At 37.5% G+C, this 24,485-nt stretch overlaps 2 non-coding genes across 2 annotated transcripts; both read right to left on the bottom strand.

Moving 5' to 3' along the window:
- Positions 1–4,300: 4,300 nt before the first annotated feature.
- Trnag-ucc lies at positions 4,301–4,372 on the bottom strand. Its single transcript has one exon. It is a non-coding gene; the product is annotated as a tRNA-Gly (tRNA).
- A 7,966-nt stretch (positions 4,373–12,338) lies between these two features.
- On the bottom strand, positions 12,339–12,410 carry Trnag-ucc. The gene has a single exon. It is a non-coding gene; the product is annotated as a tRNA-Gly (tRNA).
- Positions 12,411–24,485: the final 12,075 nt, after the last annotated feature.

Below are 24,485 nucleotides of genomic sequence, written 5' to 3'. Positions count from 1 at the left end.
AATGTGGGCGTAAATATCTTATGAAAACAAAACTTTTGTTTCACAATCGCCTGTGAAAGGAGGAGAAAACGACTGCCAATAGGTAAGGGCTGTCAAAATTGCCACCCACTCACAAATCGAATGTGTAAAATCGGGAAAAAATATTTCAGCACACTGGTTTTTGGCAATGTCAGTGTAAAAATATTTAAGTTAATTATTATTATTAAGTTAATTTTTGAGGGGAGGTTCTTCTTATTTTGACATGATTATATTTGTGGCATGATGAAAAACATACAAACATTCGTTAAACAACAATAAAAAGTTTATTGACGACAAAATTTAAAATGACGTCTAAAAACAGGCGGTCACAAGCTTCCAAATTTAAAGTGCCCAGCCCTTTTTAGAGAAATCAAATAAATAAGCTCTTTTGTTTATTAATTTTGATTAAACTGTGATACTCATAATTTTTGTTAAAAAAAAAACCTATTTTTACAAATGTAAGTAATAAATTAGATTTCAAAAAATTATAATTTTGTATTTAATGTTAAGCGTAAAACATTTTTCGACAATCGTTTTGGATTATTATTGAAGTAAGTAATTTATTGCTGATTGGATGTGGTCCCACGGTTATGTGGTTTCCCCTGGCATTTGCCAACTCCTCCCTTTCCACTTATCTAAAATGCTGTTTTTCTCACAATTGACTTCAATCATGTTGGGCATATGTATTGACTGCTGATTGATTGATGAAGCCCAGCAAATGCTTAGTTGTTGGGCCCAAATTGCATAAATCCTTGGCGCCCGGCCTTCGTTTTCCTTTTGGCCCACGTTATTTTGGCCTGCGGTCCGCTTCCTCTCCCTCACTCTTTCTCCCTCTACCCCTCTCACTCTCACACGCATGTAATTACGTTTATTGTGCGTTTGAGATTTGTAATTCGATGGCCCAGTATCTGCGTTTGTGCCTGTAAATGCATCCAAATATATATGTATAAGTGTGCTAGCCAGTTTTGGTTCGGTTTTGGCCGTGTTGATTGAAAATGGCTTAAGTAATCGACAGTTGAGTGGCTGATTTGATTGCTGGTGTTGTAGTTCGGTTGTCACTGAATATTGTTCGCTATTCTTACTGCGATTTGGCATTTGGGAATTGTGGGAATCCCCTGGCTTGAAGTGAATGTTAGGGAATTCCTCTAAAAGTAAAGCAATGTATTCATAGTTCAGAAAATACATAAAATAAAAAATATTTGCTGAATTGTTTGAACTTAAAAATAAAATCTATGGTGTGTTCTTTTGTAGAATACATATGTATTTAAAAATCTAAACATTAATTAAAAGGTAAATATTATTATCCAATGTATATTAAATATAAAAAAACTTCAAAGAAGTAAAAGTTATATATAGTCTTTCTTTCCGCTCTTTTTCACAACAGATGCCTTATGCCTGGCAGTAAGTAACCAATTTTATTCACCCACTTCATTTGAATGGTATACCTTTGATTTGGTTTCAGTTACCGCAAACTACTTTCAAAAATTAGCAGATTGACAGCGCCACATCCTTTCACTTCCTTCGCTTCCTTCACTTAACCCCCGGCGCCACATTTCTATGTCAGGTACAATCTTTGAGTCTGAACCCTGACCCAGATTCCCCCCTAAAGCCCCCTCTTACCTCCGCCCTCCTAGAACCATCCCAAGAACCACCACAGTCTGCAGAGGCTCTTGAGCGGCTAAATAAGCTTGCTGGCGGCTACAAACACTTTTGCGCCTGGACGCAGCCACGAGCACCACTTTGAGTCGAGCGGTTTGGCGGTGGGGTGGCATGGGTTAAGTTGCTGTGTGAAGCAAAACGTAAATAACTCGCCAAAGCCAAAGCCAAAAGCAAACAAACAAACTGCCAGGAGGAGTAGAAGCAGAAGGCTAAAGGAGACGCCGGAGCAGAAGCAGCAGAAAACCGAGCCAAAGAAACGTAAAATGCCGCAAAATGGCGCAAAAGAAAATCCACTTTTCCAGTAAAAAGTTCTTCACATTATTTGCTGTTGTTGTTGCTGCCACTGATGCATGTACTGCTCCTCTGTTACCTGTTACCTCTTGCCATTTACCATTTACCTACCCGTTACCTTTGCTTTTGGCCAAAATGCCACCATTAGTTGACCTGAAAATGGCTTGAAGTGGCGCTCAACTCTTCTCCTTTAGTGGCTTCCACATGCACTCCAATATTTAACATAAACAAATATAAACGAACCACTTCAGCGGCTGTCTCTGTGGGTATATCTCAATCCAGTCGGGGAACATGGGGCTAAATATACCAACAATATCAACAGTTAGTGGTGTCCTAAGGAGATTTAAAGGTATACAACTAAGCAAATAAAATATAAAATATTTTTTTCTAAACGATTTTACAATTTCTTATGAGAATAACTTATATTAGTTGATTATAATTTATAATTATAACTTTCGTTTTTCAGGCAAGAATACCTTCATCAATTATGTGTTCTTTAGTATTTATTACATTGTTTTTTAATTATATGCGAAACTATATAAATATTATTTGCCGTATTTTTGGGTCTTTTCACCTATTTTTAATAAGGATATATCATAAAGTATGGAAATTGCGGAACTCTACCAGGCGGTTACTGAACTGGATTAATAAAGCAACATTCCACACAGTCTCTAATCAATTCAAATCGAATAGACAACTACTTGTAATCAAGATGAGATCCACCACGGAGGAAACCAGTTTCAGCGGACACCCAAAGAGAGTTAGTGGCAGATTTTTCTAGTTGTCAAACCTTTGGGTGGGCAATTTTAAGCAGAACGCGACATCGAGCAATCAAAACTGCCATGATTAATGTCAGCACAATTGACATAAAGCATTGGCCATGGCCGAGAGTGGAAATCGCCGAGGGCCAGCCGGGCCAACTGGAAAAACTCGAAGCTGAGTGGCAGCCAACTTGGTCAGCCCGGCCAACTGGAGGATGCAATTATTGATGGATTATTTACTGTCAGCACTGTCCGTTATGACAATGAGATATGGCCACAGGGCGGGATGTCTGTCTGGAGAATGTCTGCAGCCAATGACATCGACTAGACGCACGAGTAGTTGGGGCTTGCTGCCCTGGAGCCCGAGTCATTGAATCTTGCTCCTTTTGGCATCTTGCGCATCCCTGACTTTGCAATTTATGGCCCGCAATTATCTGGAGTGTGTGTGTGTGTACATCATTAGTATTCAATATATTCAATATTCACTATCATTGCATTGATGCATTAATTGCGCGTAATCACCTTTCATATTAATAGTCGAACAATGGTGGTGGCAGTACCTTGGAACATAACTCTCACACAAGAAAAACGTATGCTGCTTATGATACTAGAAATTTACTTTATTTGAGAACCAAACGAATGAAAGAATATATGTTATAGAGCTTATTGACATGACTTTTTATTTAAGATTTCTGAATGTAACTTATTGGGCGCTCACAGTTTCAGATCTTTTGTGCCCAACGTTTAAGAAATTTTTTAAAACAGTGTCCAGTGTGACTTATTCCTAAAAGTAACCATGCTTTTCTACTGTGCATAACTCCCAAGAAGGCAGCCGTGCCCAAAGTCAAAGTCAAGCGCTGGCGACGCCTTCGCTCATTTGCATATTTCGTGTAATTATGCGGGGAAATTACAACGGGAGCGATGGGCCACCAACCATCATCGTCGAAATCATCATCATCCTCACAATCCATCGCATAACTTCTTGTCATGGCCCTGAGACTTTGGCTGCCAGTCGGACGCAGACATTTGCCGTTAATTATGTTGACAGCATTGACAGCGCGCTGGGGATCGCGATTGGGATTGAGAATGGGGATATACATATATACGCCATAGAACGGCTGGGGGACCACCAGCCATGTTGTGTCAATCGATAAACGTTTAATCGCCTTGAATTGATAATAGCCAACTGCCCATTATGACCGCGCTGATGTCCCGTCTAATGGACAATTTGTGTTGCGACCAACTTTTGATTTGGCCGCTCAATCACATTTCGAATGCAAAACGTCAAATCGCAGCGGAAATGAAGACCAAAAAGTTGTGATTCCTTGATTCCCAATGATTTGAGCAATTTCCATAAATTTATTGGGAAATTATGAAAAGGCCGTGGGAGTGGAAAATCTTCGAATTAGAGTTTCAAGTTTCTCAAATTAAGTGATCTTTAGAATGTAAAATATTAGTTTGTCAAAATTTATAATACATTTTTAAAACTAATAAAGTGAATAGTCTGAAAAAAAACAAACCTAGCAAGTTTAGAAAATAAAAGATTGAGTGCTTAGAAAAAAAATTACTTGTGCGTCGGCCGGGAATCGAACCCGGATCAACTGCTTGGAAGGCAACTATGCTGACCATTACACCACCGACGCCGCTTGAAACACGTGAGAAAATATCTCGAGTAAAACAAAGAGAAGCACAACAGAATCAGAGAAAGGGGAATAAAGTGGGAAGAGAGAGAGAGAAAAGATAAGAGATTATAAAGAGCGCCAGCCGAATTTTAGCTTATGCAATAATAAATAAATGTTAAGCCTAAAAATAGAACAAGTAAACAACTATTATCTTATCACATTTATGGTATTTATTTACATACTGCTTTCTTTCCATATATTAGACATTCTCTGCTATCTTACTATAAATTGCAAAAATCTTAAACATTTATGGGCTGCCGTAAGATAAATAAAATGATATTTATGATGATTGCTTATTTGCTTTGAGAGTAATTGGTTAAATTTGTTTGCCCAGCACCGCCGACAGTGTTTCCACACTGTGTGGAAACCTCTTCATCCTCCATGTAGGTGTTGCGTAGGTGTCAAAGGTCAATGGGTTTTCTGTTCGACACAGACCGCCTGTAGACAAACTTGCTCAACGGCTTCAAATGCCAAGCGAGCAGGCGGAAAACGACGAGTTTTCTGTGCGAAAAAAGCCTCTGCCAGCCAGACTTTGCTTTTGACAAACTTATTAAAAAAGTTTCTGCCAGTTGGCAAATATCGTAATCATCTGCATTTCAGATAGTACGGAGTTATTTTCCCTGCCTCTTTTCCGTGGCTCATCCATTCCCCCATATTCAGCAAAGGCTATGTTTGGCCTATGCCCTCCGACTTGAGCTCGTCATTTACAGACAGTTTGTTCGCAAAGTTAACCACTGATGGTATATGTACTTAATACTCTTTCAAAGAGCTTATGAATTTGTCTTGGAACCATTAATTTAAATAATCACAAAGAAGAATATTAGCATTTTAGATTCGATTAAATAAATGATAAAATCTGCATAATGGTGTTCATTTCGAAAAGAGTTAAAAAGAGGACATTTTTTCAATCGAAAAAATTAAATTCTCACATTCTCACGATTATCTGAGATTAATATATTTCAAATAAAAACCAACAAATATCTCAAAATTTCACAATTACAAATCTTAAATAGATAGTTTTTAAAATTGATGTGAATTAACTTAGAGGTTTAAAAAAAATATTCCTGAATAAACGATTCTTTATAAGTTTTGTTCATTAAAGTTATAAAATTTATAGTCTCTCTTTTTTAAATCTTAAATTGTTTTTATAGATTTTAATTTATCTGTTTAATTTAAATATACATTAATTGCAAATAGTTTTTTAAGGGTATTCAAATATTACCTACAATTCTACCCACTCTCAATTAATTGTCAAACAATGTGATGTACGTCTATGTGAATTTGTAATTGAGATGATGGATATGCAAATAGTTTTATCAACTGATTATGCTTTTCATATTAAACAAGTTAAATAAAAAGTGATGACAAAGTTGAGCCATTATATTAAAATCTGCATATTTGTTATTGCATGCCAAAGTTAATATGTGCATAAAACTTCCAACGTTGCTGGCCTTTATAAACAATTTTAATTAAAATTTTCCCAAAATGTATATTTATATTAATATTGCCCACACATTTTGATTGCTGGTGGAATTCCATTTTTTTTGTCGTAGCCAAGGCGAAACAGTTCTTTATAAAGCATGCAAATTTTTCCCTCATAGCTGTTTTTATACCCTTGCAGAGGGTATTATAATTTCAGTCAGAAGTTTGCAACGCAGTGAAGGAGACATCTCCGACCCTATAAAGTATATATATTCTTGATCAGCATCACTAGGCGAGTCGATCTAGCCATGTCCGTCTGTCCGTCTGTCCGTCCGTCTGTCCGTCTGTCCGTCTGTCCGTCCGTTTATATGCAAACTAGTCTCTCAGTTTTAAAGCTATCTGCATGAAACTTTCCCAAAAGTTGTCTATTGCAGGTAGTATATAAGTCGGAACGAGCCGGATCGGACGACTATAGCATATAGCTCCCATAGGAACAATCGGAAAAATAAAGGAAAAAAAATTATAACTTTGCTGTTTTTTAATTTTTTGTTTAGTTCTTCGACATTTAGTAATGGTTAAATATTTCCGATTTACGTTTTAAATTTCATCAAAATCGGACGACTATAGCATATAGCTCCCATAGGAACAATCGGAAAAATAAATGAAAAAAAATTATAATTTTTCTGTTTTTTAATGTTTTGTTTAGTTCTTCGACATTTAGTAATGGTTAAATATTTTCGATTTACGGTTTAAATTTCATCAAAGTCGGACGACTATATCATATAGCTCCCATAGGAACAATCGGAGAAATAAATGAAAAAAAATTATAACTTTTCTGTTTTTTAATTTTTTGTTTAGTTCTTCGACATTTAGTAATGGTTAAATATTTCCGATTTACGTTTTAAATTTCATCAAAATCGGACGACTATAGCATATAGCTCCCATAGGAACAATCGGAAAAATAAATGAAAAAAAATTATAACTTTTCTGTTTTTTAATTTTTTGTTTAGTTCTTCGACATATGGCAATGTTTAATTATTTCAGAATTATGGTTTAAATTTTATCAAAATCGGACGTCTATATCATATAGCTCCCATAGAACTAATAAAAATATATAAAATAACTATCTAATAATTGAGCTGCAAATCATCATAGCTTCACTGTTTTTCAGTATATACTGAAGTAAATCATAATTTAAATGTTTTCAAAAGTATTTAATTCATGCAATAGCTGCAAGGGTATATGAACTTCGGCTTGCCGAAGTTTGCTTTCTTTCTTGTTTACTGTGGATTAAGTTGAAGAAAGGTATGTAGTCTAGCGGCTTTAATTGTTTTGCATTAAATTCTTGGAACATTTTTTATTTGTTTGATAAATTTATGTCGATGCTTTGGCATACTTTTAGGGGTCCAAAAACAAGTCACATATTTTGTGTGGGTACTGTGAGTAATAGGTATTGGGTAGTTTACTCCACACGGGAGGCTATCTTTATTTTTTCATTTATTTATACGCGCGTAAGCCAAAGTTGGACGGGGAAAATTGTGGGACCCCAAGGGGGTCTCTCGGGTAGTAAATAACGAAAGCGGACAGTTGCTTACCGCACTGGCCAGTGTCCATGGAATCGTTGCAGTTCCCTCCCCTTTTGTCCACTGCACCTCTAAAATATTTGCAAGCTGTGCGTGCGGAAATTAAAGGCATCAAGCTATGAGCAACTTGCAACTTGCAACTTGCAACCGGCAACATCCACTTGGCCTTCATAATTGCCTTGCGGTGCTTGGGCTAATAGAATTAGAATGTGCACCACATGAGCAATTTTCTGCAAATTTGTCGCTCGGTTCGCATACATTTTGCAGCTATTGCAGAGTCGGGCCAAGAGGATCGCCGCCTCGTGCTCTATCCACGCTAATTAGTTGACCAAGACGCTGGAGCAGGCCGAATAAAAATAAGCGACAAGAAACTCAGCGCTATGTGGAGACCATGTTCGGATCGAAGGAGTTGCAAGGAGGTTGCGGATGTCACCAAAGGTTGATTGGGATCAAGGTGAGAACGAAGTTGTTGCCGCCGTTGCGGAGCCATGAAATGTCCACTTTATGGTGGGTGAGTTTGGAGGTGCGGAATTCAATGGGATGTTCCCTGGTCCAATGCAAGTTCTTTTTTTACTTTGCTGACAACAATTTCTTTAGTCGTGTTTTCGGCATTGTTCAAGAGACTGGTGTGTTGATTTTTTTACAAGAGTTATTTAAGCTAGACTTGTTCTAGGCTCTTAATTGGATAAAAGAATTTGTTGGATAACAAAACTTTTAAGTTTATTTATTTATATAGACTTAAAGAAATTTAGTGAATAAATTAAAATGTGAAAATGTATTGTTTTTTTTTACCCAAATCTAGCAGTAACAGATAAATTTATAGATACAATGATGACTATGAAAATGTATAAGTTACAAAACTTGTAACTCTAAGAAATAATAAGTTAAAAAAATAATTTGACATTATTTTTTGGTCAAATCTTTTTTTTTAATTGGTTCAAAACTGATTTCTTAATGGTAAACTGTTTAGAAATTTTAATATTTTCGTCTTAGCTATACTTAGTATCTTCACCCAATTGTCGCCATAACGGCTCTAGCAAATAACGGGTTAACTATAGAATTTGAATTTAACAACAAAATGCAATTACCAAGCACCATGACCGGCCAAAAAAACACCGACAATTTAGCGACGCTGTGAAATTTCAAGCCTAAATAACGAAGAATACTTGGTCTGCCGCTGACAACGGAAATTAAATTGCATGAAATTGGAAAATTATTACACGCGGACACAGAAAGAGGAAAATGCATTTGCATAGTGTTGAGGTAGCCATGCAATTTGGCCGGCCATTTAAGCCAAATTAAGGCCCCGTTGGAGGCTCTACTTGGCCTAAAACTCTGTCTCCTCGACGTCTTTCTGGCCATCGGATGTATGTGCGTGTTGCTGCCGGTCGCATGCAATCAAGGCTGCAATTTTCTTAACCAGTTACCTTTAACCAGTTGACAATTCATGTGCGTAACGCGGTCTAGACCCCGTCGCTTGGGTTCTGGTCATTTTTCTATCGACGGACACGACTTGTGTGTTACGAAAACCAAACGCCTCGTACACAGAAAAGTGTGAGGAAGGACTCTATAATGATCAATGGTTAAATAGTTTGAAGAAAATCAATCTTACAGAGAAATTTAACGCTTGTTCAAAGCAAAATAAAACAAATAAAATATCCAAGGCTTCAGATGGTGTACACTGTAGTATTAAAATTGACTAATTCTTAGAACTCATAAGATTATTTAATTCTGGTACTGATCAGTAATCGTGATTTCGAGGTGATTTATTTTGCTAATCAATTAGGTTTTAGAAAATCTTAATAAAATATATCAAAATGCTATTTAAAGTTTCTTGGAGCCGTTTGAATAATATTACTTAAACTTTGGGATTTATTTCATAAACATACTCGAGTGACCTTTGTTTTTATCAGTGCACGTCTGAGAGTCTCATCTTTGTGGGCTCCTTTCAGGTCTTTGGTTTTGGCATTGGCATGCATCGCCAATCAGTTGGCAGTTTGTTTGGCTTAATCGCCTGCGTAATTGATATGCGGCTGTGTGTGTGTGTTTGTTGGAAGGCGGGAGCCTAGGTTCTTTTTTAATTAAACTCCACGGCTCGTTGGCTTTTAGCTGGCAATTTAACAGAGACATTAATACGGCGAGAGCTGGCCGGCGATTGAGCGGCAGATTGAAGCAGATGCTAAATGGATGTGGAAATAGAATGAGATGACAGCGATTGATCTGGGGGAATCATCTAGGGGAGTGTGTGTGGGGTCGGTACAATATGGGATCAGGTAATTGCTGGCAAGGAAAGAAGATACTATCTTATAGTTAGCTAGTTAGTTAGTTTTCTTTTGATATTAAAATACATCTTAATTTTGTTTTATTAATCAATAGATCAAAGATTAATAGTGTGGTACAGACAAAATTACACTTTTGTCAATGATTTTAACCTTAGTTTGTTTCACCTCAATAAAAATATTATTTCCCAGAATAACCTTTCTCTGGAGCAGTCAATAAATTGGTATTTTATTTGAAACCCTTTTGTTTCGAGAATTTGTTTATGCATATGTGGCAAAAATTACAATTACAAATGGTCGGTTTTTCAAACCGTTTTTTGACAGACCCGTCGCGCCTACCTACCGATTGCCCCCTGACCTCGTTTAACCCTTGGCTGCCGGTGGCACAGCGGTGCACAAAGACAAATATTGGACCGCAATCACTCAGCTGTGAAGATGCCGCAGAGCAAACACAAACAGAACTCAGAGGCACATCAGCCACACTGAGCAGCAAAAGCATAACAACGGCAGCTGAACGGTCATCATAATGCGGAGGGACAGACAGTAACTGCCATAAATATGCGAATGCCAAATAAACAAAACGGAACAAAACGTGCTGGGAGCCAAATGAAACGGGGGCGTGGCAGCCATTGAAATGCCAAAAACGTAAAGCGCAGCTGAGAGAACCAAACCAAATATTGTTTTAAGTGGTAGGGAAAAGGAGGCCAGCAACAGTAGAATAATATTTTTTTATTCAATATAATGCAAAAAGTATTCTGACTATAGAAAAAGACTACACATTCTGATTTGAAACAATTCATTAGTGTATGAAAGACTTAAAAATATTACTAAGAACTTAATAATTTTCCCTAATACAGGTAAGAAAAAGTATTTTTATGTATTGTTTTTCTGGATACTTCTTATTATTATTTATTCCATTAATTTTTGATAGAATTCATTGAATAGATTGCCAGTTAGTATAGAAATATTTATTAAGAGCATTATCATTAGTTTAGTGTCCTGGAATCTCCATAATGGCCTTACCACATTAAATACTGTGTTGCAAATATTGTTATCTCGGTGAACCGTGATTTACGAGGGTGTTCTAAGTAATTGTGGCAGCTTGCTATTTACGTAATGATTCCTCAAGTGTTTACCAATTCTCTGACGCACATTTTGCATATTCAAATGTTGCAAGTATGTCAGCCAGCAACATACACCATACTTGAGGGTTATCTGAGGGCAACTACAATTTTCAGATTGTGTGCGTGTTTTTGACCCTTTTCCCTTCCGCTGGCAGACACATAAATCGGACTGCAAATCAATTATGTTAGCCGTCTACAAGTTCTTATCTGCCACACTACTCCGCATGGGGCTTGATTATAATCCAAGGTCAGTGCGTGTCCAAGGCAAAAATCGGATTGAATATTTCACGCACGTTTTCAGCATTAATTGATATTTGCAGTAATACGCATAAGTCAAGAACAGGACAGCAGCGAAATGAATAGTAAATGAGTTGCCAAGGAAGAGGATAAAAAGGAGATAGTGCCCCAACGAAAAATAATAGTAGGGCGAAATAATATTATAGTGTGCTTTCATTATTTGTTAAAACTAACAATTATATCAATTGCATTTTATACTTGTATTGTTAATATTTTACCAAAAAGTAAGAACAGAAAAATAAATCGATACAATAGAATGATCAATTTAAAATATTTCTTGGATTTTTTGGAGGTTTGTATATTTGTTTTGAAAAAAATTTATAAAATCATTAATAAGCCACTAAAAATGTAAAATAAAGTATATGTTACGCAAGTCTTAAAAGGATCCGAACACCATAAACATCATTTTAAAGGATAGTTATCTTGTTCTTTCTTGGCTTCCCGTTTTTTTAAACATTGTTTAAGTAGCTTTGCTAATTACAAACAAAAATTAGGATCTAAGTAAATGCATTTATCAAACGACTAACATTTTTGATTAGGTGTTTAGTACTCCCAAAATCTGTTATTGAGAATTTAGTGCAAACAAAACGCTTTGCCATACGCAAACGGCATACTAATTACTCCATGTTCTAGTACATTTAAGCCCCCACTCAGGCCAACGTTCATTGACCTTGGACCTGGCCAAAGACGTTCATATTAAATGTAGACTCCAAATTACAGGCTTAAATATGTACATGTTGAGGTCTGGAGCAACGTCAGCATAATTAAATTTTCAGTGCAAATATTTGATTTCCAACATTTGACCAAGGAATCTACACAAACAGCTACTACTTAATTAAAAGACTTTAAATTCTAACAGGTGTTGTATTTAATTGTCCAGGCAAATTAATAAATAAGCTTAGGGTGTAATCGACTTTAATGACCAAAAGTGAACACCGTAGACAGTCATTTGCATAGGGTTAATTAGAGCTTACAAAATCTGTTTTAGAAAACGTAATGCAAGATAGCACAGAAGCCACAAGGCCATCAGAGCCACGTTTTAAAGACAACAACAAACAATTGACTTTCATCAAGAGTAAATATATACGTTATAGGGTCGGAATTGTCTCTTCCACTGAGTTGCAAACTTCTGATTGAAATTGAAATAACCTGTGCAAGAGTATAGAAATTGTCACTACGTTAAAAAAAATTAAAAACAAATATTATAAAAAAAATTTAATTGTGCGTCGGCCGGGAATCGAACCCGGATCAACTGCTTGGAAGGCAACTATGCTGACCATTACACCACCGACGCCCCTTAAAAACGTAAGGAATTTGGACCCCTATGTATATGACTCACCCCTTTTCTCTCTTCTGTACTCCAACCTCTATAAATAGAACCAGCGCCAGCCACGCCACGCTTTAGAAAACAAAAATATGGAAATCTTTGTTTTCTCGCTTATCAAATTGGGTCAGCTAAGCAACTATTTATTAAGAAATTATATATTTCGTTGGGTTCAGTCAACAACTAATTTGATTTGTCATGGCTGGCACACAAGCATTGATAGCGAAACAGACATCATTAAAAGTAAATACTGAGCGACAAAATGCAAATCTGACGAGGAACAATATAAACTTTTATTTTCTTTTTAATATAAATCTTTGCCGCTTTAGTAATGCTAGCAATAAAACAAATAACACTATTAATTGCAGTCCACAAGTGCAGTACACATAATTCGTTAATAAAAATTTATAATTTATAATTTAAACTGTGCTGAATTAATTAACATTTTCTGTCAAATAAAAGGTTAACGTTTGCTCATCCTATTTTTGAGCTTCTTGCTGAGTATGATTTCCCGATTGACAAACAGAATTTTTTTTTCACTACAGAATTTTAAAAAATGAGTGTGACAAATTAGTACGGTGTAACCTCTGATAAGTTTCCCAACGCATTCACCTTTAGTGTCGGTTCCATTAGTACTGCCAAAGCTTTTATATGCAAATACGTACACAGTTCGGTGGGTCAAATAACTCAAAAAACACACCCACTCACAGAAAAACAAGTAACAAAAGGTTAAAGGCAAACCACATGCGGTCCACGAGCTAAACTATTTATTACACACCAACCTTAGCTCTTTTATATTTATTTTACGCCTGGCGAACCGTGTAAAACGAAAGACAAACAGCAGTTCGGGCCTAAATAACCGAATCGTGTTTGGTTTCGATCTTTGACATGGACTCCCTAAAGTTTTTTGAATCGATCTCCCCGGTACTTAATTAATTTGTATGATCCGCTCACAGCGTGTCGGTAATTTCCCGTATCCGAAAGCATTCTGCCGGGCCTAACAAATTGCAGGCAATACATCAAAATCTATCAAACGAATGCTCATTTCATTTGGCTACCTTTTTCGACCATTCTATGTGGCACATAATTGATGGGACTCTGCTGGGATTGTGGACACGGTGGGTTTTCATCTTAGGAGGGGAAAATAAAAGGGGGAAAACAATGAAGTTGACACTGATGCCAAATGATGTCATTGCCGGAGTTTCAAACTTTTGCGTTGGAAATGGTTCGAACCTGTTGCTCTCCAAAAAGAGTTTCCCTCTTGTAATTTATTTATTCCGATACTTCTTTTCTTTGACTTTTGGGGTGCCCATTGAGTTGTCTACTTTGGTTAATTGACTTCATTATTTGGGGTTAATCGCCTAACAAGGTTCCAGTTTTTTTTAAAAAGCATTTTTGTTTAGTCATGGCGGATTATTAAAGAAAGAGATTGGTTTGTTATGGAGTTAATCTTTATTTATTCCGGACATCTGCTGAACCGGCTTTGAATTGATTGAACTTGAATAGCTTTTTAAATCGTGAATTCCTTTGAAATTTTTGTGTTCAGATTAACTCATTAAGTTTGCCTTGAGCTAATGTAGAACGTAAATGAAGTTGTTACGGTTTGGCTTAACACTTGAAGCGCTTAAGTTTGTTGGGTTTTATTTGCTAATTACAAAGCATATAAAGTTGGTTCTCAAAAATTCCTTGACTGGTTTTTCAATCTTAACGAAATGGTTATATTAATAGCTTTTCTTTACGAGTTGCGTTTCAAACTAATTATGCACTGCAAGAACTCTTCATTTAACAGTCCTTGAAATGCGTTGCCCACAAAATTACATATGCAAAACGAAAAAAACTGCAAAGAATGAATGGGTGAAAGAAAAACCAGTAAAAACGAAACGGAAACTGCATAATCAAAAATCACAGCAAGCGGTAATCAACGGACCATATATTTTCAAGATGCCTAACCCCCTTCGACCGACAACCTCCTCCTTGAGGAGCCCACACACAGCAACTATGTAAGGCAGGCCAGCCACACGGATGGCAATGGTCAAAACAAGTCCCCCAGATTCGAAGGATGCATACTCATGTACATCGAAAAAAATTAAACAAAGTTATGAACATCATTAGGTATAAGGTATAATTAAAGAGAGTGTAATCCGTACCAACTCCAACTTAAGTTCTAAGTCACCAAAAAGTCTTTGAAAACATAAAATATTTTTTTTTTGAAACCCTTTGATGATTGACCTCGGAATAACTAAACAAAAATATATAGCTAAACCTTTTTGTTCCGAAAAAACAATATAATTTTTTAAAACAATTACTAGCAAAAAATAAAACACAGTTAAAAAAGTTGTATAAAAAATAGTTTTCACTATTTTTAGTGCTAGAGTTGCATGTAAAATTGTATATGTTGGCAATACCTTATATAGTTTGCAGTTCTAGTAAGCATGCTTTTTTGTGGTGGTTGCAAGTTCATATGTACAAAGAGAGATACGTTTTATCGAGAAATTGAAAAGTATGTACACTTAAAATCTAATTAAAAATGTAAGTTAATAAATAATATATATTCTTTCCAGTGTATGTTGCTGAATGGGCAAAAATTTGTGCCGTGACTCCTCTCAGGCCACATACTCCTTGCTTCGATCCACTCCATATGCTATCCTCACCACATGCGGCGTTCTGTTGAAAGCAACTTAGAGAGCGGTTGTCTAAGTTTCCAGACATTGAACTTGAATATGAATTTTTAATTGCATGCGGCATGCGAAACTTGCTCAAGCCAATTAATTACGCATCGATTTGTGACTCGGCAGGTTTTCGCATAAGGCTCAAACCCAAACCCAAAACCCAAACCCAATCCAGAACCGCCTGATGGGCAGTAACATTTGCATTTGACAGTGGACGTGGACCCACTTAATTGTTGCCTCTCCTCGTCTGACTTGGCAACTTTCGGAAATTGCTTAGTGGCAGCAGGCTCAAGGGACAGAATCGAAGTCATTAGTTTTGTTTTGAGGCATCATCATGAGTCCCAGTCCTCGGCAAAAAGACTCCTTCATCAATAATTTCCTGGTAAATCGCTGCAAACTGCATTCAGAGTGATTGACATCTGTGCCTCCCGCACCTCTGACCTTATTTTCTGGTCGCCATGAGTCATGGCATCGAAGTAAACGAGTTAACCTGTTTTCTGCTCATGGCCTGTGGCTGAAATTTGCCTGGCTGTTGAATAATTTTCAATTAACTACACGTATATGAAGGGCAGGGTAGGGCAGGCAGCGATGAATAATAATTTCATTTAAGTGTGCAAGCTCTATATATTGCCAGCTAATGCAACTGGCGACTGAGTTCCATTAAAAAGGAGCAAAAAAATACAAAAAGAAAAATAAATAAAGAGGAGCACACACACTCCATAAAAGCAAAACTAATCATACAATAAATGAATCCTCATCAATTCATAGACAGCAGGAGCTCGCTTTCGATTAGAGCATTTATCGTGGCCGTTGTCCCGGTGAGTAAGCCACAGATAGGTCCGAGTTCCGAGCTCTGAGGTCCTACAGCCTAGCCCCAAATGAGCAAAAAGCAAAAGCAATAAAATTTATGTTAAGTAGCGCGGCCATAAATAGCCAAAAGCGGCGATGGAGTGAGTGGCTATCGGACAGCGCCGTCATCATCTTCTGGCCTTGACAATAGAAGGAAAAACTCAGAAAACACTGGCAAAATCGCTCAGAAAATCGAATCAAATTAAATTTACAATAAATAAAATATAGTTGTTACTGAAAACAAATATTAGATCTACTTAGTATCCTCTGGATGTTGTTTTTAAAACTGTAAAAAGATTTATATAACTTGACTTTATAATCTAAAATTTGTTTTTTGTTATTTAGTATTTTAATTGTAATATTGTCATCTTACTTTTCCCAACAAAAGACGTACTTAGTTTAAGAGCATTAACACTGAAAAAAGGGATAAGACTTTTATTAAGAATAACTTAGCTAACTAGGATTCTGATTTCTCAAGCTAAAAGTCCTTATATAGTCCTTTCTGGTATATTTGGTATGCTAAGAGTAGGTTTTAACAGAATATTTAAAACCCTCTGCTTAACAAAAATAATTAATTTCCCAGAAAATGACCAAAAGTGGTTAGATTTTGTTAATTTGAATAATGCTTTTTTCCAGTGTATTTATAGACAGATAGGGAGTGGGGCAGAAAAAATCGTGAAATCGTGGAATGATAAATGTCAAAGCAAATGACATAAATAATCGAATCGAGCGCAAACTCAGTCAGCCATGAAAGCGATGCTTTCGGAGGAGTCGAGAGGGTCCAGGAGATATGGCAGGAAATCGGTGCCCAGGGGCGCATGCCTAGAGGGCATCCTATCCGCGACTTTGGCTCCATAAAGAGAATAATCGGAGAAGGCGCGGAGCGGAATCCTTCAACGACGCCAAGTGTGGTCCAAGGGCTCCATTTGAGGATCCGATAGCACGACGAGCACGAGCCCGAGACCGAGCATCTCCCTTTGGACTGGCGATGATGCCAATGAAGGCAGGGCCAACCCAAGAGGCATTCTCAATTATTGATAGATTATTTACTGTCATTCAGCCAGTGAGTCGGGCAGTCAGTCCGTCAGACAGCCAGTCAGTCAGTCAGCTAGTCAGGCAATGACATTGCCAATGGCCATTGTGCTGCGTTCCAGGAAAGAAAAGCTCCGTCACAGTGCCATCGTCATCTTCTCTCCGACTCTTGTACGCGACTTACATTAATCATTAAGTGAAGCACTGCCCTCCTCCCGATCCCTTTGTGGAGCTGTCTGTGCGTGCAATTTGTAATTCTCTATAAAGCATCTGGCTGGGACTTCATATATCATAGATCTCAACTGGAAGAACCAGAATTAGCATTAACACATCAACAAATGGACGAGGGTGTCGCAATGCATTCCTAGGAAACACGTTTTCAGAGGTAAAGGACTGAAAATTAGCAGAGCTTATCTGAATTTCCTAAGCCACTTGCTCAAAGCTTTTTTTAACGCAAAGCACTTCTCTGAATGACATTAACCACTCACAATAAATGTTCATGAACAAACGAAGTGAAATGTTTATACCAATTCCCCTATCTATAAATCATTCCCGAATGGCCAGATCAAAATAAAGAACTTCACCGATCATAAATCCCCAAGAAGAGGAAATCGAGAAACACTTTCAGTGCCCAGTGCCCAGTGCCCAATTTCCATTTCCCAATTCCCATTTACCACCTCATCTCGCCCGTCGGGAAGCTACCTCCCCGCTTTTTCGATTTCAATACCTGGCGGCCGGTCTGCCGCACACCTTTATGGCTCATTAACGACATGTCGTGGCAACCACGATAACTTTTGCATCCCACAAGGCAAAGGCAGCCAGGCAGCCAGCCAACGAAAACCCGGAGTAGCCTCCTCCAGCAACAAAACGAGCTCAATAAAAATAAAAACTGTCTGTCGACCGGGCTGGACGACAATAAAACAAAATGGCAATTTACGATTTTATTTACGAGCTGCCGCCAACAGAAATGTGGAATGGGTTAAGCAGCTAGCAGAGTCATGGATCCCAGATCCCAGATCCCACATCCATCTGCGAAGGTGACTCGGGGAGTTTTTCGCGAAAGGGAACTTCAAAAGGAGCCAGCGCCCCGTACAAAAATTTGTCATGCTCATTGCTGTGAGTCCTCCGCCCGCTTCTTCGATTCCGAGTGAAATGGTTGTCTAAACTTGTGGAACTGCATAAATTATACGACTTTCGTACAGTTTGCGGCCACCAGGCGCAGCTGTCAACGCCCGTCCGCCCCTTTCCGATCCCTTTCCGATCCCTTTCCCAATTTTTCCGCCCACAATTGTGAACTGGAGCAAATTGTCTTCGCCGAGACTTCAAAAATGACCGACCTGCCGCACCCCACAATACTGCATTTTAATGGGCATTGTTGCACACACGCACGCAAAGACGCCTCCTATTTTTGGGCCCATATCCAACCCTGATATGTGGTGTGGTGTATTTTTGGGTATTTGTCTTAATTGAAAGTTTATTAGAGGCATTTAATTAACTTTGTTATGGGCTTCAGGTGTGAGGTTTTTTCAGGGGAACGCGGAAAACCGCGAGATTTTGGGGTTAACCATTTCTGGTTTCAATTAGTCAGGGGCTGGATGTTCAATAAGTGTCAGCTGTGGAGTGAATTTTTGGAAATGGGAAAATAAGTTTGAGGCCAAATGAGTTTGAGAGGAAATTAATTAAACAATAATGGCCAAGAGCTTAAAAATCTTATTAGCATTTACACATTTTCTTTACATCATTCTATACAACCATCCTTTCAACAATTTTATGTTTTTCAATTATAGCCAAAATATCAAAACTTTGATCTTTCAGCACTCATCTGTTTATTACAATAATAAAACTGCACTCCAAAATTTCCATCATAAAAACTACCGAAAAAGCGAAAAAGACGGATGAAAAAAAAAAATCGTAAAAACTTTCCCAAATCTGTTTTTCATTACGCCACTAGAAAAATTGAACCTCGAAGCGAAAGAAGCTATCTATCTTGGCCGAAACTGCAGCCAGACGACACTTAGGTGTACGAGTTGTAGAATGAGTTTGAATATGAGGCTCTCCAGTGGCGATGGCGCGTAATGCATCATAAATTCACATTAACACTTTGCAGACATGTGGGTCCCTTAGGGTCCCACTCTAAATCTTCCTCCTCCGATCCCCAGCACATTGTTGTGTGCTTCGCATTTATGGCGCTCATTTTGCGTTTTAAAAGATACATTTTGTGTGCCATTTGTGTCATCTATGTGAAGTGCACGCGTGTGCGATGCGGGACTCGAAGAATTTGTGCATCTGTTTTGGTTAGATTTTAGATGAGGTTACACACGACTCGAATACCCTTTTCCATGGTGTATTACTAACTTGGTTAGTAAATAGACAACCCATCTGGCATAGAATTTGTTTCTTATTAATTTTATACTGTCATTAAATGTTTAAAACTTTAAAACTATTTTTAAAGAAAACAATTACAAAAATTTTACAAACTTTCTGATAGAATCAAACATTATCCATAAATATATATACGCATTATAAGCTTATTGGATAAATTCAAAATTTTGTTGCGATTTAATCACTATCAATTTTAGAAATTAAATATTTAGTACTATTACAAAATGGATATTTAAATTATAAGCTTTATTCACTGAAGAAATTTATTATATCATCACTAGCGTATTCCCATCTTCGATAAGAAAAATTTTTGACACTCATCTCGTTGCTCTGCCTTGTGTTTTTGCTGCTGTTAAAGATGCAATAAAGATTTTTTTCTACATCTATGTGGCCCGACGATGGCAACGCCGCTTCAGTATATTTACTTTTTAATTTTTTATTGCCCATTTGAGTGCGTGGAAGCTTTTGGGCATTTGTCAAAATTTTCACGATTTACGATCGACATCATCATCAACATCAGGAGTAGCACCAGAGCTTTCGGAAGGGGAAATGGGAGGGAACCACACTTGAGCTGCCCCGCTCCAGACACTGAAATGCTCTAGCTGAAAAGCGCCGACGACAGAACAAGATTTATGTTAATTTGTTGTGATTTATTGAATGATTTTTTATGGGAGTTTCACGCATGCTGCTGGCCTAAATTTTTGTCTGTTGCCCAGACATGAGGGAAAAAAGAGGCAGACAGACGCACACAAAACATTTGACAAAACCAAATGACATTTTGAGTGCTCCGCATGTTTGGTTAATTGAAAAAGCAAGAGAGACCGCATTGAATCGAATGAAATTGAAAGACTCCTTTTGGCACAGTTGGAGCTCGTTGTGGCATGTTTAACCCCCTCGTGCTGCCCCCTTAAACCGCCAATATGATCAATGTGCGTCTGTCATGCAAATTTAAATTTGTCCAAAACGAAAGGAGAGGAATAAGAAGGAGAAAAACCAAAGATAAACTAAAGCCGTCACACAGGGAAAAAACCTATAATTTTCAGCTTTCTAAGCCGACTGGAATGTATTCTTAACTCTGAATAATATTTTGATAATTAAAGAGTGAATGTTAAAAAGGGAAATATATTTGTAAATGTGTTTTTGGAAGTCTTAAGAATCTACAGCAAATTTAGACAAAAGCAATACATATTATTTTCAAACTAATAATGCCAATTTATTCCTTTTAATTCAATGTAATTTACAATTGCGAATATAATTCTACACACAAAGTGAAAACTGTCTATGAGTAAGTCTACTAAGGTATATTACTTATTATTTAATAAATGGAAGTTTTTATATAGCTTGCGACTTGACAGGCATTTTAGTGTACATAGCTACATTTTACTTATTTTCCTTATGTATTCCCTCTTATAAGTGAAACTCTATCCTATTCGTGTACCCAAAAATTAAAAAATATTTTTTTGCTGTGCCAGGAGATGTTGATGTTGCTGCCGGGCCTAGACAAGCGGCAAGTTAATTTATGCACAACAGCAACAACAGGCGGCGGCACGGCAACAACACAATGCCAATGAAGGCTGCAAGGCAGACACAACAACAGCAAAAAAAACAAAAACAACAGCAGCAGCAACAACAATTTGAAATTGTTTATGCGTCTGCGCAGCCGCAAAAGTCGCCTTCGCCTTTTGCCTTCTGCGACTTGTGGCGCGTTTAGTGTTAAACGCTTGATTAAAATTCTTGTAACTGCAACACTTTTGTGGCATGTGTTGTAGTTGCCGTTGCTGTATTTGTTGTTGTTGTCTGGGATCTTTATGGAGCGTGTTTTGTTTCGTTTTTTTTCTTTTTACCCCGATGGTCGGGGTTTTTCTTCAGCTGAGGGAGACCATAGTATCGGATCGTATGTTGTACCTTGCGGCTATGCGTCCTGGCTATTGTTGCTGCATTGCTTGTTGCTCGTTGATCGTTGCTCTTGTTCTTTTTTAATTGAATTGATTTGCATTTTTCACGCAGGCGTTGCTCATTGGCCTGGCTCTGCTGTCTGGCTGTTTGCACTGCCGTCAGTGAATAAATACGGGAAAGGAGAAAAGCACTGGCGAAAGCAGGAAATGTTTGCATTTGGGGCTGGCCAGTTAAATTAACTTAAATTAAGAGGGATACATATTCAAATTATATCGGATATGCGTCGGTTTTTATATATTTTAATAGCTTAACAACATATTTAAAGGTTAACGGGGCACTTTTAAAGTTTATTTTATTGCCAACATAAAAAACAAAAACAATAATATACAAAAATTGTTTATGTTAAATTGGTTGACTAATTTCTCACTAAAATACAAATAGCACATATTTTAAAGATTTTATGTGTTTCCCAAATGTCTATTAAACACTTAATAGAATATACCAGATTTGACTTTCAAGTTTTTTTTTAAGTTCAAAGCTTTGTACTTTTTGTATTAAAAACTACTTAGTAAGTTTTCCAAATCTATTTCGAGCTCGAAAAATGTTTTTAAATTTCTTTAAAATGTCTAAAAATTCCAAATATAATACTTGATAAAATTTAAATAATAATATTTATAAAAGTCTTCTTAGTACTTGTTATACTCAACACTTTCCACAAGTAAAATGCCATAAATTCATGTGCCCAAACGAAATCGAATTTTTGTTGATTACATCTTTAAATGGTTTAACACCCGCCTCCGAATGGAAAATTGTTATTAATTAATATGTAATTGTAATGGGCAGGCGACATGACATGGGCCCACATATGTGTCCAAAAGTGGGTGTTGCATGGGCTTATGTGTCAAATCGCTGCCGGCCTTAACAAATTAATAAACTTGACCAGACACGAGAAAACCGCATAAATCAATTTGAGTAAAAATGCGCTAAACAATCATAAATAATAATTAAATGCTGCTCAAACTATTTTGGGCAATGAACCGCCCTCACTCTGCTGAATTTCCCGTTCTGTGGGATAATTAAAAACTGTCGGTAATTATTGAAATTTGTGGCCAGCGTCAGACATTGGTTAACCGAATGGCGCGTAAATTACAAAAAATTACTCACAAAATTTAATTCAATTAATTGGAGTCAGTTTGGCTTTTGAGGGAATGCGATATAGATAACCTGGCTGTCATCTCTTTTACATGGCTCGTTAGCTGTTTGCTTCCGCTTCCTGTTTCTATTCCTGTCATCTATCTAACAATTTGTGACGCCTAATTGGGCAAAGGGTAGCTACTAGCTACCTATATAGCCCACATACATCCACCGTTTATATATATATATATATATATCGGAGCACACATATCCATCTCGAGTGGACAAAGTGAACTTTCCTCTTCTAATTGCACATTTGTATGCCTAATCGATCTGTCCGATTCGATTTGTTTTCACGTCTCTCATGGAATTTGTGTGCCCTGTTGACTTTTTCCATAGCTTCTAGCTACCTCTTTCATTTGCTTCTTGCCATCTCTTTTTCGGTCTCCTTAGGGGGTTACTTGTTAGTCAGGTGTCCGTTTGAACGGTTAAAGCAAATGAAGCGTGACATTTTTCACATTTTCTTTTCTTTTTTCTGGTTGGGGGCGGAAATTGCCGGGAGGTCAGCGCTCTGTGTATGTAAATTGGGTTCATGACAAAGGATTTTGATGGGTATGTTTTCTGAGCAATCAATTGCTCTTTAACTGGCTGATAGCATGTGCATCAACAGATTGGTCGTGGTGTATAGGGTTAAGTGGCCAGAATGTAACTGTGAACGGTGAAAGTGTACAAATAGTTGATAAAGATGACTGGGTCGTACTTTTCTGTTATGCAGTAATTTTGAAATATTTTTATAAGTTTTTCTAAGGGGGGTCTTCAATTACCTCCGTCATATCGAAAAAAAAAACTATTAGTTGATTTGACTGAAGTTAAAAAGACTTAGAGTTTAAAAAACATTTTGTTAAAATATATTTCCTATTTTATTAAAAAAAAAAATTCTTTCAAATTATTACAAAAAATAAACTAGAAGCCCAATCCTCACAAAATGTATATTTGATGGGTAAGCAACCAGTCGAAATAGTGAGTTATTTTTGTCAAATGGCAGACTTATAGTCCCATAATCGACTGAATATCTGCAATCACTTTATGTTCGGTATTGACATCACACTGCCCACTGTATCTGCCTTTTTCACAGCTAGTCTCTGCTTTAAACCCACTGTCCATTACGAACTGTCATAAGCGGCTTAGCTGAAGTTGATTAGGAGCTCTCTCTTTCGCACATTGATTGCGTGTTGCAACAAACGCTGATCATGTAAATCCTAAGTTGCAAGTTTATGTGTTGCATGCACTCTCTGCATATGTATTTTTATAGATATCGGAGTAATGCTGCCCAGACGGCCACGAAGCCCACATGCAACTACAACTCCGCCGTTGCACGCAATTAAAATCTTCATTAGCCGCGTTTAATTTCCACTTTTGATTAAAATAAAAATAAGGAAAAACGAATATCGAAAGAGACGGGGCAGAAAGGCAGAAAAATCTTGTGACATGTGTCGCTGCTTATCGCCATCAGCCGCCAGCAACAAGTGGAGTTTTCAGCAGGAGTCGGGGCCTTGGATCCGGTCCTCGAGCAGGACTCCAATGCCATCCACTGCACTCCACTGCCCTCCACTCCTGGATTCGAACTCGGAGCCGGACACTTTGCCTGATTAACGTTGGCCGCTTCGCAGAGTCGCTATCAATGCTGGGCCTAAGTGACAGTTGACTTGTTTATCAATTGACAGACGTTGTTTTCCTTTTTCCTTTTCCTTTTTTTTTTTGTGTATTTTGCTTTTTGTTTTTAGTTTGGGTCGGATAACTGTTAATAAGCTTGTTCCGCGGCCTGTGAAAATGTTGCTTTTAATTAAAAGTCGTCGGAGCCGCTTGAATGTTGTTGGAATGTTTTGGCTGCTTTGCCTGCTGTTTTGTAAGCTGTATTTTAAAGCCCGATGCTGTCACGATAGCGGCCAAAGAGCTCATGTTCGACAACTAAGTAGTTGCCACAAGTCAATACATTGTGTGTGTGCATAAATATTTCCCCCCGTTTTTGCCATTAAATCATGTTCACGCCGATCAGCCTACGCAATGCGAAACATTCGGTTCT

This window comes from Drosophila elegans, unplaced genomic scaffold, assembly GCF_018152505.1.
Source record: "Drosophila elegans isolate 14027-0461.03 unplaced genomic scaffold, ASM1815250v1 contig_520, whole genome shotgun sequence".
NCBI classification, from domain to species: domain Eukaryota; kingdom Metazoa; phylum Arthropoda; class Insecta; order Diptera; family Drosophilidae; genus Drosophila; species Drosophila elegans.
The sequence above is the reverse complement of the archived record's forward strand: the minus strand, read 5'-3'. Positions and strand labels throughout refer to the sequence as shown.